This window comes from Macaca fascicularis, chromosome 7 (assembly GCF_037993035.2).
Source record: "Macaca fascicularis isolate 582-1 chromosome 7, T2T-MFA8v1.1".
Lineage (NCBI taxonomy): Eukaryota > Metazoa > Chordata > Mammalia > Primates > Cercopithecidae > Macaca > Macaca fascicularis.
Window position 1 is genome coordinate 14,485,687 of NC_088381.1, and position 13,294 is coordinate 14,498,980.

A 13,294-nucleotide genomic window follows, 5' to 3' on the forward strand; every position below is an offset into this window, starting at 1 on the left:
ATTTTTATTGTACTGTATCCAAGAGTGTGTTTGGTATAATTTGGGTTTTTTAATTTGCTGAGGATTATTTTATGGCCAATTGTGTGGTCAATTTTTGTGTATGTGCCCACGTAAAGGAGGAAAATGTATATTCTGTTGTTTTTGGATAGAGAGTTCTGTAGGTGTATGTTAGACCCATTTTGTCAAATGTTGAGTTCAGGTCCCAAATATCTTCATTAGTTTTCTGCCTCAATTATCTAATACTGTCAGTGGGGTGTTGAAGTCTCCCCCTATTACTGTTTGGTTATCTAAGTCTCTTTGTATGTTTTTAAGAAATTGCTTTATAAATCTGGGTGTTCCTATGTTGCATGCATATATATTTAGGACAGTCAGATCTTCTTGTTGAATTAAAATCTTTGCCATTATATAATGTCCTTCTGTGTCTTTTTTGATTACCATTGGTTTAAAGTCTGTTTTGTCTGAAATTAGAACAGCAACCCCTGCTTTTTCCTGTTTTCCATTTACTTGGTAGATTTTTCTCCATCTCTTTACTTTAAGTCTATGGGTGTTATTACATGTCAGATGATTCTCTTGAAGACAGCATAGAGTTGGGTCTTGCTTTCTTTATTCCACTTGCCATTCTTTGCCTTTTAATTGAAGCATTTAGCCAATTTACATTCAAGGTTAATATTGATCAGTTGAGGTTTGATTTTGTCATCATGTTGTTAGCTGGTTATTATTCAGACTTGATGGCTTGATTGCTTTATAGTGTTAATGGTCTATGTACTTAAGTGTGTTTTTGTGGTGGCCAATATTAGTCTTTCCTTTCCATATTTAGCACTCCCTTAAGGACCTCTTGTAAGACAGTCTACTGGTAAGAATTCCAGTAGCATTTGCTGTCTGAAAAAGATCTTGGTCAGGCATGGGGGCTCACGCCTGTAATCCCAGCACTTTGGGAGACCAAGGCGGGTGGATCACTTGAGGTCAGGAGTTTGAGACTAGCCTGGCCAACATGGTGAAATCCTGTGTCTATCAATAATACAAAAATTAGCCAGGCATGGTGGCACATGCCTGTAATCCCAGCTACTCAGGAAGTTGAGGCAGGATAATCGCTTGAACCTGGGAGGTGGAAGTTGCGGTGAGCCGAGATCGCATCACTGCACTCCAGCCTGGGTGACAGAGCAAGACTCCATCTTGGAAAAAAAAAAATCTTATTTTTCCTTCACGTTAGTCTGGTGCATTTCCCTTTTTAGTGATCTGCTCCTTCTTTCTAGATGCCTTTAACATTTTGTCTTTCATTTCAGACTTGGAAATCTGATTACTGTGTGTCTTGGGGATAGTCATCTTGTACCGTATCACACAGGGGTTCTCTGCATTTCTTGAATTTGAAGGTTGGCCTCTCTAACAAGGTTAGGGAAATTTTCCTGGATGATGTCCGTAACTATGTTTTCCCAGTTGCTTGCTTTCTCTCCCTCTTTCAGACTAGCCAATGAGTCATAGGTTTAGTCTCTTTTCATAATCCCACGTATCTCAGAAGTTTTGTCAATTCTTTTTTGTTTCTTCTTTACTTTCGTCTGATTGAGTTACTTTAGAGAACTGGTTTTTGAGCTCTGAGATTCTTTCCTCAGCTTGGTTGATTCTGCTGTTAATACTTGTAATTGTACTATGAAATTCTTGAAGTGAGTTTTTCAGCTCTATCAGATCAGTTTGGTTCTTTCTTTCTTTTTTTTTTTTTTTTTTGACAGAGTCTTACTCTGTCACCCAGGCAATGGCACAATCTCGGCTCATTACAACCTCCACCTCCCAGGTTCAAATGATTCTTCTGCCTCAGCCTCTCGAGTAGCTGGGATTACAGTGCCTGCCACCTTGCACATTTTTAATAGAAACAGGGTTTCACCACGTTGACCAGGCTGGTCTCAGACTCCTGTCTTAAAGTGACCTGCCCACCTTGGCCTCCCAAAGTGCTGGGCTTACAGGCATGAGCCACCGCATCCAGCCTGGTTCTTTCTTAAAATTGCCATTTTGCCTTTTATCTCCTCTATCATTTCATTGTATTCCTTAGATTCCTTGGATTGGGTTTCAACTTCCTCCTGAAAATTGATGATCTTTGTTCCTATCCATATTCTGAATTCTATTTATGTCATTTCAGCTATTTCAACCTGGTGTAGAACCATTGTTGGGGAACTAGTGCAGTTGTTTGGAGGTAAGAACATACTCTGGCATTTTGAGCTGCCAGAATTCTTGTGCTGGTTCTTATTTGTGTGGGATAGTGTTCCTTTAACTGTGGTGTAATCTGAGTATAGTCTGTTGTCTTCATTTCTGGATATTTTCAGCAGGCCGAGGCTTCGTGCAGGGTCTCTCGTAGCTGAATTCTTGTCCTTGGTTTCATGGTGTGTATATTAGCAAAGTATTTTTGGTGTTGAAGTTTTGGGTTGGTAGACAGTACTTAAGTGTAATGGCCAGTAGATAGGTTCTTGCTCATCCACGTGGCTCCTCTGTATTTCCTTGTGTTTGCAGCCATGCTCCATCTCAGTGCTTTGAGAGTGCGGGCTCTTCTCCCACTCAAGTGTTGGCTACAGACTTCAGTTTGGCACTCCTGGGTTGCACACCACAGCCCTGGGGCAAGCTCAGCCTTTAGGTTGCCTGCCTGGCTTGGGGGCAGGGATCTCAGCAGTGGCAATGGCAAAGGATCTTTCACTTTTCTCTTATGGCTCTACCTTTAGAGAAATGCAGGGCCCTTACCAATCTGGGTGATTGGCCTGGAGTGGGGCAGCTGTGTGGGCTCAACCTGGGGGCCCCGTCTGGCAACAAATAGTGGGGGCAGGGAGCTCATGGGGTAGACAGACTGGCCTCTTCTCCTTATGGCGGCTGCAGCATGCTAGAGGTATAAGGCACTCAGAGTCTTTGCTCCTTCTCAGTCTGAAGTCAGCGAGGGCAGTACCCCTACAGCGGCAGTAGCAGTGGCAGAGGTGCTCTCAGTTGTCTCTGGGAGTTCCACCCCAGAGAAACACAGCCACTGCCAACGGGAATGTTAAGCCAGGGATTGGGACAACTATACTGGGGGCCTGAGCCAGGGGCCCTCCTTGATAAAGAGCAGGGTGTCAGGGCTCACAGGGAAGAGAGAATGAGCTCCTTTCCTTATGGTAAGTGTGGTGTGCTGGGGCACAAATAAAGCCCTCAGACTCTGTTCCTTCCCCAGTCCAAGAGGAACAAGGGCAAAACTGCTGCAATGGCAATGGCACAGAGATTGTCAGTTGCCACTTGGAGCTCGATCCTAGGGAAACACAGAGCCACTACCAGTGGGAGCACTCAGTCGGGGGTGGGGCAGCTGCTCTGTGGTCCCCAGCCGAGGACCTGCCTGGTGAAGACTAGGGGGTGGGGGCTCACAGGAAAGAGAAACTGAGCTCCTCTCCATAGGGTGGCTGTGACATGCTGGAGGTGCCAGCAATGGGACCAGGCCCTTTGTTCCTCCCCCTGCCCAAGTGTAGTAAGGGTGGTACCACTGCCGCCGCAATGCGAGAGGGTCTGAGGGTTGTCGCTGGGATTTCCTTTCCAGGGAAATGCAGAGCCACCACCGGCTGACGTGTTCAGGTAGAGGCAAGGTGGTTGTGCTGGGTGACCTGTTTGAGAGGCTGTATTCGTCTATTCTTGTACTGCTATAAAGAAATACCTGAGAGTGGGTAATTTAGAAAGAAAAGAGGGTTAATTGGGTCACGATTCTGCCGGCCGTACAGGAAGCATGGCAGCATCTGCTTCTGGGGAGGCTTCAGGGAGCTTTGAGTCACGGTGGAAGGCAAAGCAGGAGCAGGCATCTTAATGGCAGGAGCAGGACCAAGGTGGGTGGGGGGACAGTGCCACACACTTTTTAAAAACCAGATCTAGTGAGAACTCACTATCATGACAGAGTACCAACGGGAAAATCCACCCCCATGATCCAATCTCCTCCCACCAGGCCCCACCTCCAATACTGGGGATTACAATTTAACATAAGATTTGGGCAGGGACACAGATCCTAACTATGTCAAAGGCCCTGCCCAGTGAGGAGTGACAGGACCTGCCCGGAACACAGTCTGGTTGCTTTTCCATACGGCAGCGGTGCTGTGCTGGAGGTCCTTCTTAGTCCTTAGTCTTTAGTCGCTTTGCTCCCTCCCAAGCCTGAGGGCAGCAGGAGCAGGAGTTGTAGAGAACAAAAATAGCAGGTTTGCCCACTATTGCTGGGAGTTCTGTCCCAGGGCAGCGCAGGGCTGCCAATGCTACATGAAACTGGACTTCATTCTTGGCAGAATGTGGTAGGCTCCCATTTACCAGCACCCTGCCACACAACAGATCAAGAAATCCACACCCTCTAAACCTATGAATCTGAAAATTGGCATCATAAAAAAGTACTTTCACACATTGTGGGTTTAAACCCAAGCGGGGGTGGGTGGGGACCCAGGTTATGAGGCCCTTTCCAATAAGAGTAGCAGGGACAGAGAACCATGAGGAAAACAGAGTGGCTACTTTTCTTTAAGGGGGCTGTGCTCGGTGGAGGGCTGCATTAGTCCTTCATCTTTTCACTGTCTCCCAAGCCTGAGGGCAGCAAGGACAGGCGCTCCAGAGCAGCAAAAATGGCAGGCCTGTCTGCCACCACTGGGAGCTCCCTCGCAGAGCAGTCCAGAGCTGCTACCAGCACCCCAGGAGGGGCGAGGGGCTGGGGTCCCATGTTGGGAGGCCCTGCCCACTGAGGGTAAGTGGGGGCAGTGACCCACGTGGAAAACAGTCTGGCCACTTTTTCATAAGACAGCTGCGCTGTGCTGGGGGCTGTGTTAGTCTTGAATCGCTTTGCGGCCTCCTGAGCCTGAGGGCAGCGGGAGCTGGGAGCTGCAGAGCAGGAAAACTAAGGGGCCTGCCTGCCACCACTGGGAGCTCCATCCCAGGGAAGGGCAGAAGCCAGAGAGCTCAGGCGGCACTGGGGGCTGCACTAGGGTCCTAGGCCAGTGGGCCTAGTCTGGTGGGGTACAGTGGAGGTAAGGCCTGCAGTCCGTCCAGGCCCCAGCCCTGTCAGTTCGGCCTCTACCCCACAGACGTGTGACGGAGTCTTGCTTCCCCCATCACCAGAGCTGCCATAGCTGGTGCCAGGGTGCCCAGGGGTCTAAGGGCCTCAGGAAGCCATGTGCGCCTGAGTGGTGGCTCTGCCCAGGCTCTAAGCAGCTCTTCATGTCAGTCTGGAGGCCCGTTCCCGGCAGTGGGGAGCCTCTCCTGGCTCCGTGCCGATCCTGGGGGGGTAGCTGTCCGGTCTCTCTCTTCTCCCTTCTCCATGAGCTGTGTTGCTTCTCGGATGCATCCCAACTTGTCCACCTGGACGATCCAGTTGAAGAGCTAACGTTTATTCGCCACTCTTTCTCCTCTCTGTGAGAGCGGCGCACACCAGCTGCTTCTAGTCAGCCATCTTGGCAAAAAAAAAAAAAAAAAAAAAAAATCTAGTTTCTCTCTACACTGAATGGCAGTGGAACTCTAAGATTCAGTGGGACCTGGCAGTTTGTTCCCACTGGGTGGCCAATGCTACATCAAACTGGACTTCATTCTTGGCAAAATGTGGTAGGCTCCCATTTACCATCACCCCACCGCGTGATAGTGCAACAAATCCACACCCTCTAAACCCATGAATCTGAAAGTTGGCATCATAAAAAAGTACTTTCACACATTGTGGTTTTAGAATCAATTTATTTTAAGAAAACTTTTTTTAAAATTTTTCTTTCATGAATATTTCATTATTCATCACTCTATTTTCTCTGCTGTAGCTAAGCAGAATAGTGCTGAGAAAACAGTTCAAAAGTTATTGTAGAGGATTCAAATCTCCACTGGCAGCTTAAAATCTACAAAATTTTCCCTTTTGTTGTTTAAAGTAAAGGTAAATGTTGACTGCATTCTTTGGAATCATACCCAGAATATAGTTGCTGAGGGTGAGAATACAATGTACAAATGTTTGCTCAGGAGGTAAAGAAAGCCAGCACAAAAAAAAAAAAAAAAAAAAAAAAAAAAAAAAAAAAAACTGGCCCCAGAAGGCAGAGCAAGCCAGCAAAATAGTTTTGCCATGTAACAGTATTACTGTAGAAGGAGATTCACTGGTATTTTAAATGGTTTTATTTTAAAAGATAAGGAAGAAAGGAAGAGAGAAAGATTCCTTGCCAGTATAAACTTTTGACAATGAACAGCTGCCACTTTATGTGCTTTTATTTTACTGCACCTATTAACTGTGCTTCCTTAAAATGATTTAAAGTTTTTGATTTTATAATACTCAGAAACTCAGGTCTTAAAGGCAACATCCAATGGTTAAAATCATTGCTTTAAAAATACCTTTCTAGCTGGGCACAGTGACAAGCGCATGTAGTCCCAGCTACTCAGGAGACTGGGGTGGGAGGATCACTTGAGCCCAGGAGTTCAAGGCTAGCCAGGGAAGCATGGCCGCACCCTGTCTCTGAAAATATAAAAAACAAAATACATTTCTGATAAGAAGCAAAACTAATAGCTGCTTTTCTGTGTTTACAGTGCAGACCTGGGAAGGTGACATTTTTATGTAGCATGAGGTCACAGCCTGACTAGAAACTATTGTAGGGGAGATAAACAGCTGTTGGCTGGCTAGCTTGCTTCTCCTGATGAATATTTACAGCAGAGACTGGCTATAGATGCCAGCGGCTGGCCTTCCCAACAGTGTCCTAATCATTACAGACAACTGAGCAGCCTGCATGGGCCTTTGAAGCAGTGTATTCCCTTACGATTTGACCACGGTAGCCTGTTTCCCTCATGAACAGTAGTGGCCACTATTCCATGACACTCGTGGGATCTCTTCAGCAGCTAGTCATTCATGTCAGCAAATTATATTCCTGCTAGATGCGGAACAGATGGACCAACGTCCAAGATAACAGCAAACTTGTCCCATTTTTCACAGGTTCATAGGCTCTAGCCAGATTTGAGCATCAAGAGAATAGGTGTGGAAAACATAGATGTGGATGATAAAGTATTTGAGTATCAATCCCAAGGGCTGAGTCACTGCCTACAATTTTAATCCACCTGAAATCTTCAGAATATGCATCCTGAGTGAATTTCTTTATGAAGTATGTGTCCTCATACCTATGCCCACATTGAAGCAGGACTTCACACTTTGACAAGTGCCAGAGATAGCTCTCACTCCACAATGTCACATATATTAGGTTACAATAATCTTATGTCTTTATAATTCTATATCTTATATATTACAATTATATACATATATATGACATCCATTATATAATATTTTATGTATTATATATTATCTCTATATAATAGATATATATTTTTATGATATATATATTTTCATATATTGTATATTATATATACTATTATATAACATAAAATAATTATATATTATATCTGATATATAATATATATAGTAGATGATATCTTATATATCAAATATAATATATTAACACATATGTTATATGATATATAAATATAATTATATAAGTATCTATAATATATAAATATGATATTTAAATAATATATAAATATACAATATATAAATATATTGGGTTATATTATATAACAGACATATATAATAGGTATTATATTTCACATATATGTGAGTGTATATATATATATATGTGTATCTATATGATTCATGAGAACAAAGGCAAAGGATGCCTGTCAGTCATCATACTGCAGAAACTGAATCATCCCCTTGGACATGTTTATTTTTTCTATTCATAGTCCTTTCTCTTCCCATCTCTTTAGTCAATCTACCTTTCCCTTCCTCATCACAGCCTAAAAAAAAAATGCTGCCTAGAACCATTCAGCTCTCTCTCTTATGTTTTCTACTGAGTAAAACTAAAGTTTAGGAGCTATCTGTACAGTAAGCTGAGTTCATTCTACCATGTACATGCAAGTGTGTCAGCAGATCCAGAAAGAGCATGTCATGTGCTTGCCATGACATTCACCTCTCCCCCTTATATAGACATGATAATGATCCATTTATGGGCACTTACGATGTGCTAGGCACTTCACTTTAGTGCTTCATGTGCATCATTGTTTTATACAATCTTCTAAGGTAGATATCATTATGCTCAGTTTCAGTTCACAAATAAGACAGCTTCTAAGAGTAAACAGCACAACCTACGTTCTGAGTTGAAAAAAATAGGATATATGCCTGTGTCTGGCCCCAAAGCTTGGCCTGTCTGTAAAACCTCTATTTCTTCTGACAACAGGCATTGAGCAGATGGCTAGCGAGGGAGATGTTGGGGCACAGCCCAGGGTAGGGGAAAGTTCACCTACCTGTGAAAGGAGAAATCCCAACCTTGACTACATTTATAGAAGAACCAGGTACCAGAGGGACTCTCAAATCACAGACTCATAGAATTGGCAATAAATTTAGAGAATGTTTCTCAGGTACCATGAGGTACTTTCCCAAGACAACACAATTAATTAGTGACAAAACTAGAATAAGAACCCAGTCTTGTGAGTCCTTTTTTTCCTCTTTTTTTTTTTTTTTTTTTTTTTTTTTTGAGACAGAGTTTTGCTCTTGTTGCCAGGCTGGAGTGCAATGGCATGATCTTGGCCCACTGCAACTTCCGCTTCCCAGGTTCAGACGATTCTCGTGCCTCAGCCTCCCAAGTAGCTGGGATTACAGGCATGTGCCACCTACATCCAGCTAATTTTTGTACTTTTAGTAGAGACGGGGTTTCACCATGTTGGTCAGGCTGGTCTCGAACTCCTGACCTCAGGTGATCCGCCCACCTTGGTCTCCCAAAGTGCTGGGATTGTCAACTACACTTATGTCTTCTGAGGTCATGAGAGGATACATGTTGCTCATCTAAGTCTTCTAAGTCTTATGTATTCTAAGTGTTGCCTCTGGGGAAATAAAACTTCATATTCCTCTCCCTGCTTCTGGAGAAAGTAAGGGGGGCAGGGTAGAGAAGAAAGGATAACACTTGAAATACATGAAGCTTTTTTTAGCAGAGCACATTAATAAATCTTAAGCTGTGTAAAGTGTGAATGAGGGAGGAGGTGGTAAGTGCTAGAGCTAAAATGCTCTTCATAATAATATCAGGATTTTTTTTTATCACAACTGGGAGACAGAGAAGCAGCAGGAGAGAAAGCTGAACAATGTCATGAGACTCTGAAATCTAAGTTGGTGGAAATGGAGAAGGGACTTTCAGAGGACCAGAAAAGCTAGTACTAAAGTTAGAATATTTTCTAAACAGCGCTGCAACATGAGCACATGATTACTTCAATATCCAGTAAAATCTACCACACATAGTTGTAGATATTTGCTTGTGCAAGTTGCTTCTTGTCTCGTTGTTATGGTTTGAATGCATGTGTACTTTCAAATTTCATATATTGAAACCTATCACCAAGACAATGGAATTAGAAGGCAGGGTCTTTGGGAGGTGATTAATATCCTTAAAAAAGAGGCTGCAGAGAACATTTGTCTTTTTTTTTTTTTCTTTTTCTTTTTTTTTTTTGCCCTTCTGCTCTTCCACCTTGTGAGGACACAGCAACAAGGTACCCTCTTGGAAGCAGAAAGCAGCTCTCACCAGACATCAAATTTGCCAGCACATTGATCTTGGATTCCCCACCCTTCAGAACTGTGAGACATTTCTGTTGTTCATAACTTACCCTGTCTATGGTATTTTGTTATAGCAGGAGAAATGGACTAAGATACTCTTACAAGTGAATTTTGGAAGAAAGAAAGAGTCATGTCTGAACTTTAGGTCAGCGCTGGATCAGAGATAAATAGCCATTAGTTACAGAATGAAGTATTCAACAAATACTAGGAGAAGGTATTTGTAGAAATTTTCGGGGGAAAAAAAACCAACAGAACAGAACACAGAATGGGGGATGAAGAAAGGCAATCTTAGAATCAAAGAGTGGGTGGCTTCTGCTGACATCTAGATTATAGAAGATTCTTCAACAGTGTTGTCTTCTTTCCTCTTCATTCTCTCAAAGGAGTCAATAACTTTCCCACCACACAAGAGGCAAACCATGTGGAAGGTTATAGAATTCCACCAGATTTTAATTGTGAGGTTGTAGGGTAGGTAGGTGTTAATTTTTCTCCTAAAATTAGAATGATTTTCCCTGGGTTTTATTATTGGATTCCATGCTCTGTTGTAAGAATATTTTAATGCAAATGAACTAAAATTGTATAATTTTTTGCTGTCATCTTTCATCCAAAGCACATAAAATTCCTAAGTTTCACTCAAAGTTCTAGCAGTACATTGTAAATTTCTTAAAGTACTGTGGATAACTATAGAAAATGTTGTACTTCACTATGCTAAGAAAATATTTTTTAAACAAAATTTTCTGTTTATTCTATTTTTAGAAAATAATCAGTTAAATTGACTTTCTCACCTCTAGACACTTCTCGGAGAACCATGAAAACAAATTCAAGGCAGAATAGGGACCTTCCTTGAGTCCCTTTAATTCGTCATCTGCATCTGCGTCTCCATTCTGATGCAAGTAGATGGAAGTTTTGCCTTGGTCATTCCTAGCTGTTAATTGAAAACACTCTGTTATCTTTTCTAAAATCAAGTTACGTTCTTGAGATTGTATTTATTTTTAAAAAATTCTGAAACTCAATTTCTTACTAATTCATATTCGCTTTTTAAAAATGAACTTGTACCATATTCTCTGTAGAGTTAATATCTTGGTTGGAACCTTTCCACTCAAGAAATAAATGGTCCAGTGAAGAAAGTAATATGCCATTATCATCCTTATGCTTTGAAAATCTGTAGAATTTTGGAACTAGAAAAAACAACTGAGACAATTGAGTTCTAGAGAAGTTAAGTGACTTACCTTGGGTTACACAGACAACTAGTAATAGAAGGCAGAACACACAGTATCATAGAAACTTGGGTTTATGAGATTTTGAAGGGCAGTCCAGTCTCTCAAATACATTTTTAAAGAGAGGCTTGAACATAGTGAACATCTAACAAATAGAAATTAAATGAATGTAGAAATGGACATACTGACCAGCCTTGTAATTACTCAGCTTCTGCTTAGAAGCCATAAGGAAAACTCCCAATAAAAGCATTTTCTAAATTTGAAATATAACTGAATAAAAATCTTTCTGATAGAAGCAAAAAAAGAGCCAAGGGGGTAAGGAATAGGGTGTGTGTGTGTGTGTGTGTGTGTGTGTGTGTGTGTGTGTGTGTAAATAAAACATTTTTTATTGTGGTAAAAAACGCATACAAAATTTTTCGTCTTAATCATTTTTAAGTGTGCAGCTCAGCAGCATTAAGTACATTCACACTTTTGTGTAACCATCACTGCCATCCATCTCCAGAACTCTTTTTATCTTGCAAAGCTGAAACTCTGTACCCATTAAACAATAACACCCCATTTCCCTTTCTCCCAGTCCCTGGAAAACACTAATCAACTTTCTGTCTATGAATTTGACTACTTTAGGTACCTCAGATAAATGGAATTACACAGTATTGGTCTTTTCATGATTGGCTTATTTCACTTTATATGTCTTCAAGGTTCATCCACATTGCAGCATACAACAAGATTCCCTTTCTTTTTAAGACTGAATGATTCATCTATTAATTCCACATTTTAGCTATTGTGAATAATGCTGCTATGAACGTGAGGGTACAGATATCTCTTCAAGATTTTGCGTTGAATTCTGGCTAAATATCCAGAAGGAGAATTGTTGAATCACATGATAATTCTGTTTTGAATTTTTTAAGGAACTACCACACTGTTTTCCACACGGTACCTGCCCCACTTTACATTTTGACCAATAGTGCACAAGAGTTCCAATATCTCCACACCTTCATCAACGTATGTTTTTTGTATTTTTGATAGTAGTCATCCTAATGGGTGTAAGGTGATATCTCACTATGTTTTTTATTTTCACTTTTCTAATAATTAATGATGTTTGGCATCCTTTCATGTGCTTACTGACCATTTGTTTGTATCGTCTTTGGAGCAATGTCTGTTAAAGTAATTTGCCTATTTTTAATCAAGTTGTTTGTTGTTATTGTTGAGTTCTCTCTATATTCAGGATATTAATCCCTTATCAGACATATACTTTGCAAATATTTTCTCTCGTTTTGTGGGTTGCCTTTTTCCTCTGTTAATTAAGTCTTTTGAGGCCAAAAGTTTTTAATTTTTATGAAGATCAATTTGCTGTTGTTTTTGTTTTGTTGCTTAGGCCTTTGGCGTTATATCTAAAAAACTGCCAAACTCAGTGTTATAAAGACTTTGTCCTGTGTCATCTTTTATGTTTAGGCTTTTGATCCATTTTGAGTTAATTTTTGCATACAGTGTTTTGTAGTCATATAGTTTTCCCAGGACTCTATGTTGAAAATACTAACCTTTCCCCCATTGAATTGTCTTGGCACCCTTATCAAAAGTCATTTGACCATATATGTGAGGATTTATTTCTGGGCTTTCTATTCTGTTCCATTGGTCTATATGTCTGTCTTTATGCCAGCACCACTCTGGTTTGATTACTATGGCTTTTTAGTAAGTTTTGAAATCAGGAAGTATAAGCCTCCCACTTTCTTTTTAAAGATTATTTTAGCTATTTATCATCTCTTAAGATTCCATGTAAATTTTAGGATAAGCTTTTCTCTTTCTGCCCAAAAAAAAGTCATTGGGATTTTGATAGGGATTGTATTGAATTCGTATACCACTTTGGGTAACATTGACATCTTATCAATTTTAAGTCTTTTAATCCATGAATGTAAAATGTCTTTCTATTTATTTATTCTTTAATTTATTTCAGCAATGTTTCATAATTTTCTCTCTCTTTTACTTCCTAGGTTAATACTTAAGCATTTTATAATTTTTGAAGCTATTGTAAATGAAATTTTATTAATTTCCTCTTCAGATTGTTTATTGTTAGTGTGTAGAAATGCAAGTGATTTTTGTTTATTTTGTTTCCTGCTACTTTGCTGAATTCATTTCTTATTTTAACAATTTTATTAGGTGAAATCTTTCGAGTTTTCCACGTATAAAATCATGCCATCTGTAAACAGAGATACTTTTACTTCTTCCTTTCCAATTTAAATGTCTTTTTACTTCTTTTTCTTGCCTTATTGCTCTGGCTAGAACTTCCAGTACTATGTTGAATAGAAATGGCAAACATAGGCATCCTTTCCTTGTTTCTGATCTAAGAGGAAAAGCTTTTAGTCTTTCACCATTGAGTATGATGTTTGCTGTGAGTTTTTTCAAGTATGATTTTTATTATGTTGAGGTAGTTTTGTTGTATTTCTAGTTTGTTGATTGTTTTTAAAATCACAAATGGTGTTAAATTTTGTTAAAGGCCCTTTCTGCGTCAATTGAGATAACTATG

At 40.6% G+C, this 13,294-nt stretch overlaps 1 long non-coding RNA gene across 2 annotated transcripts in view; it reads right to left on the bottom strand.

The window, feature by feature from the left end:
* Positions 1-1,225: 1,225 nt before the first annotated feature.
* The window catches only part of LOC135971776 (uncharacterized), a 76,697-nt gene continuing 64,628 nt past the window's right edge, over positions 1,226-13,294 (bottom strand). For both annotated transcript variants that reach the window (XR_010588020.2, XR_012414776.1), the window contains 2 exons: positions 10,342-10,481; positions 1,226-6,436 (listed from right to left, as the gene is read on the bottom strand). This is a non-coding gene — a long non-coding RNA (uncharacterized lncRNA). The remainder of the gene's footprint in view (positions 6,437-10,341; positions 10,482-13,294) is intronic.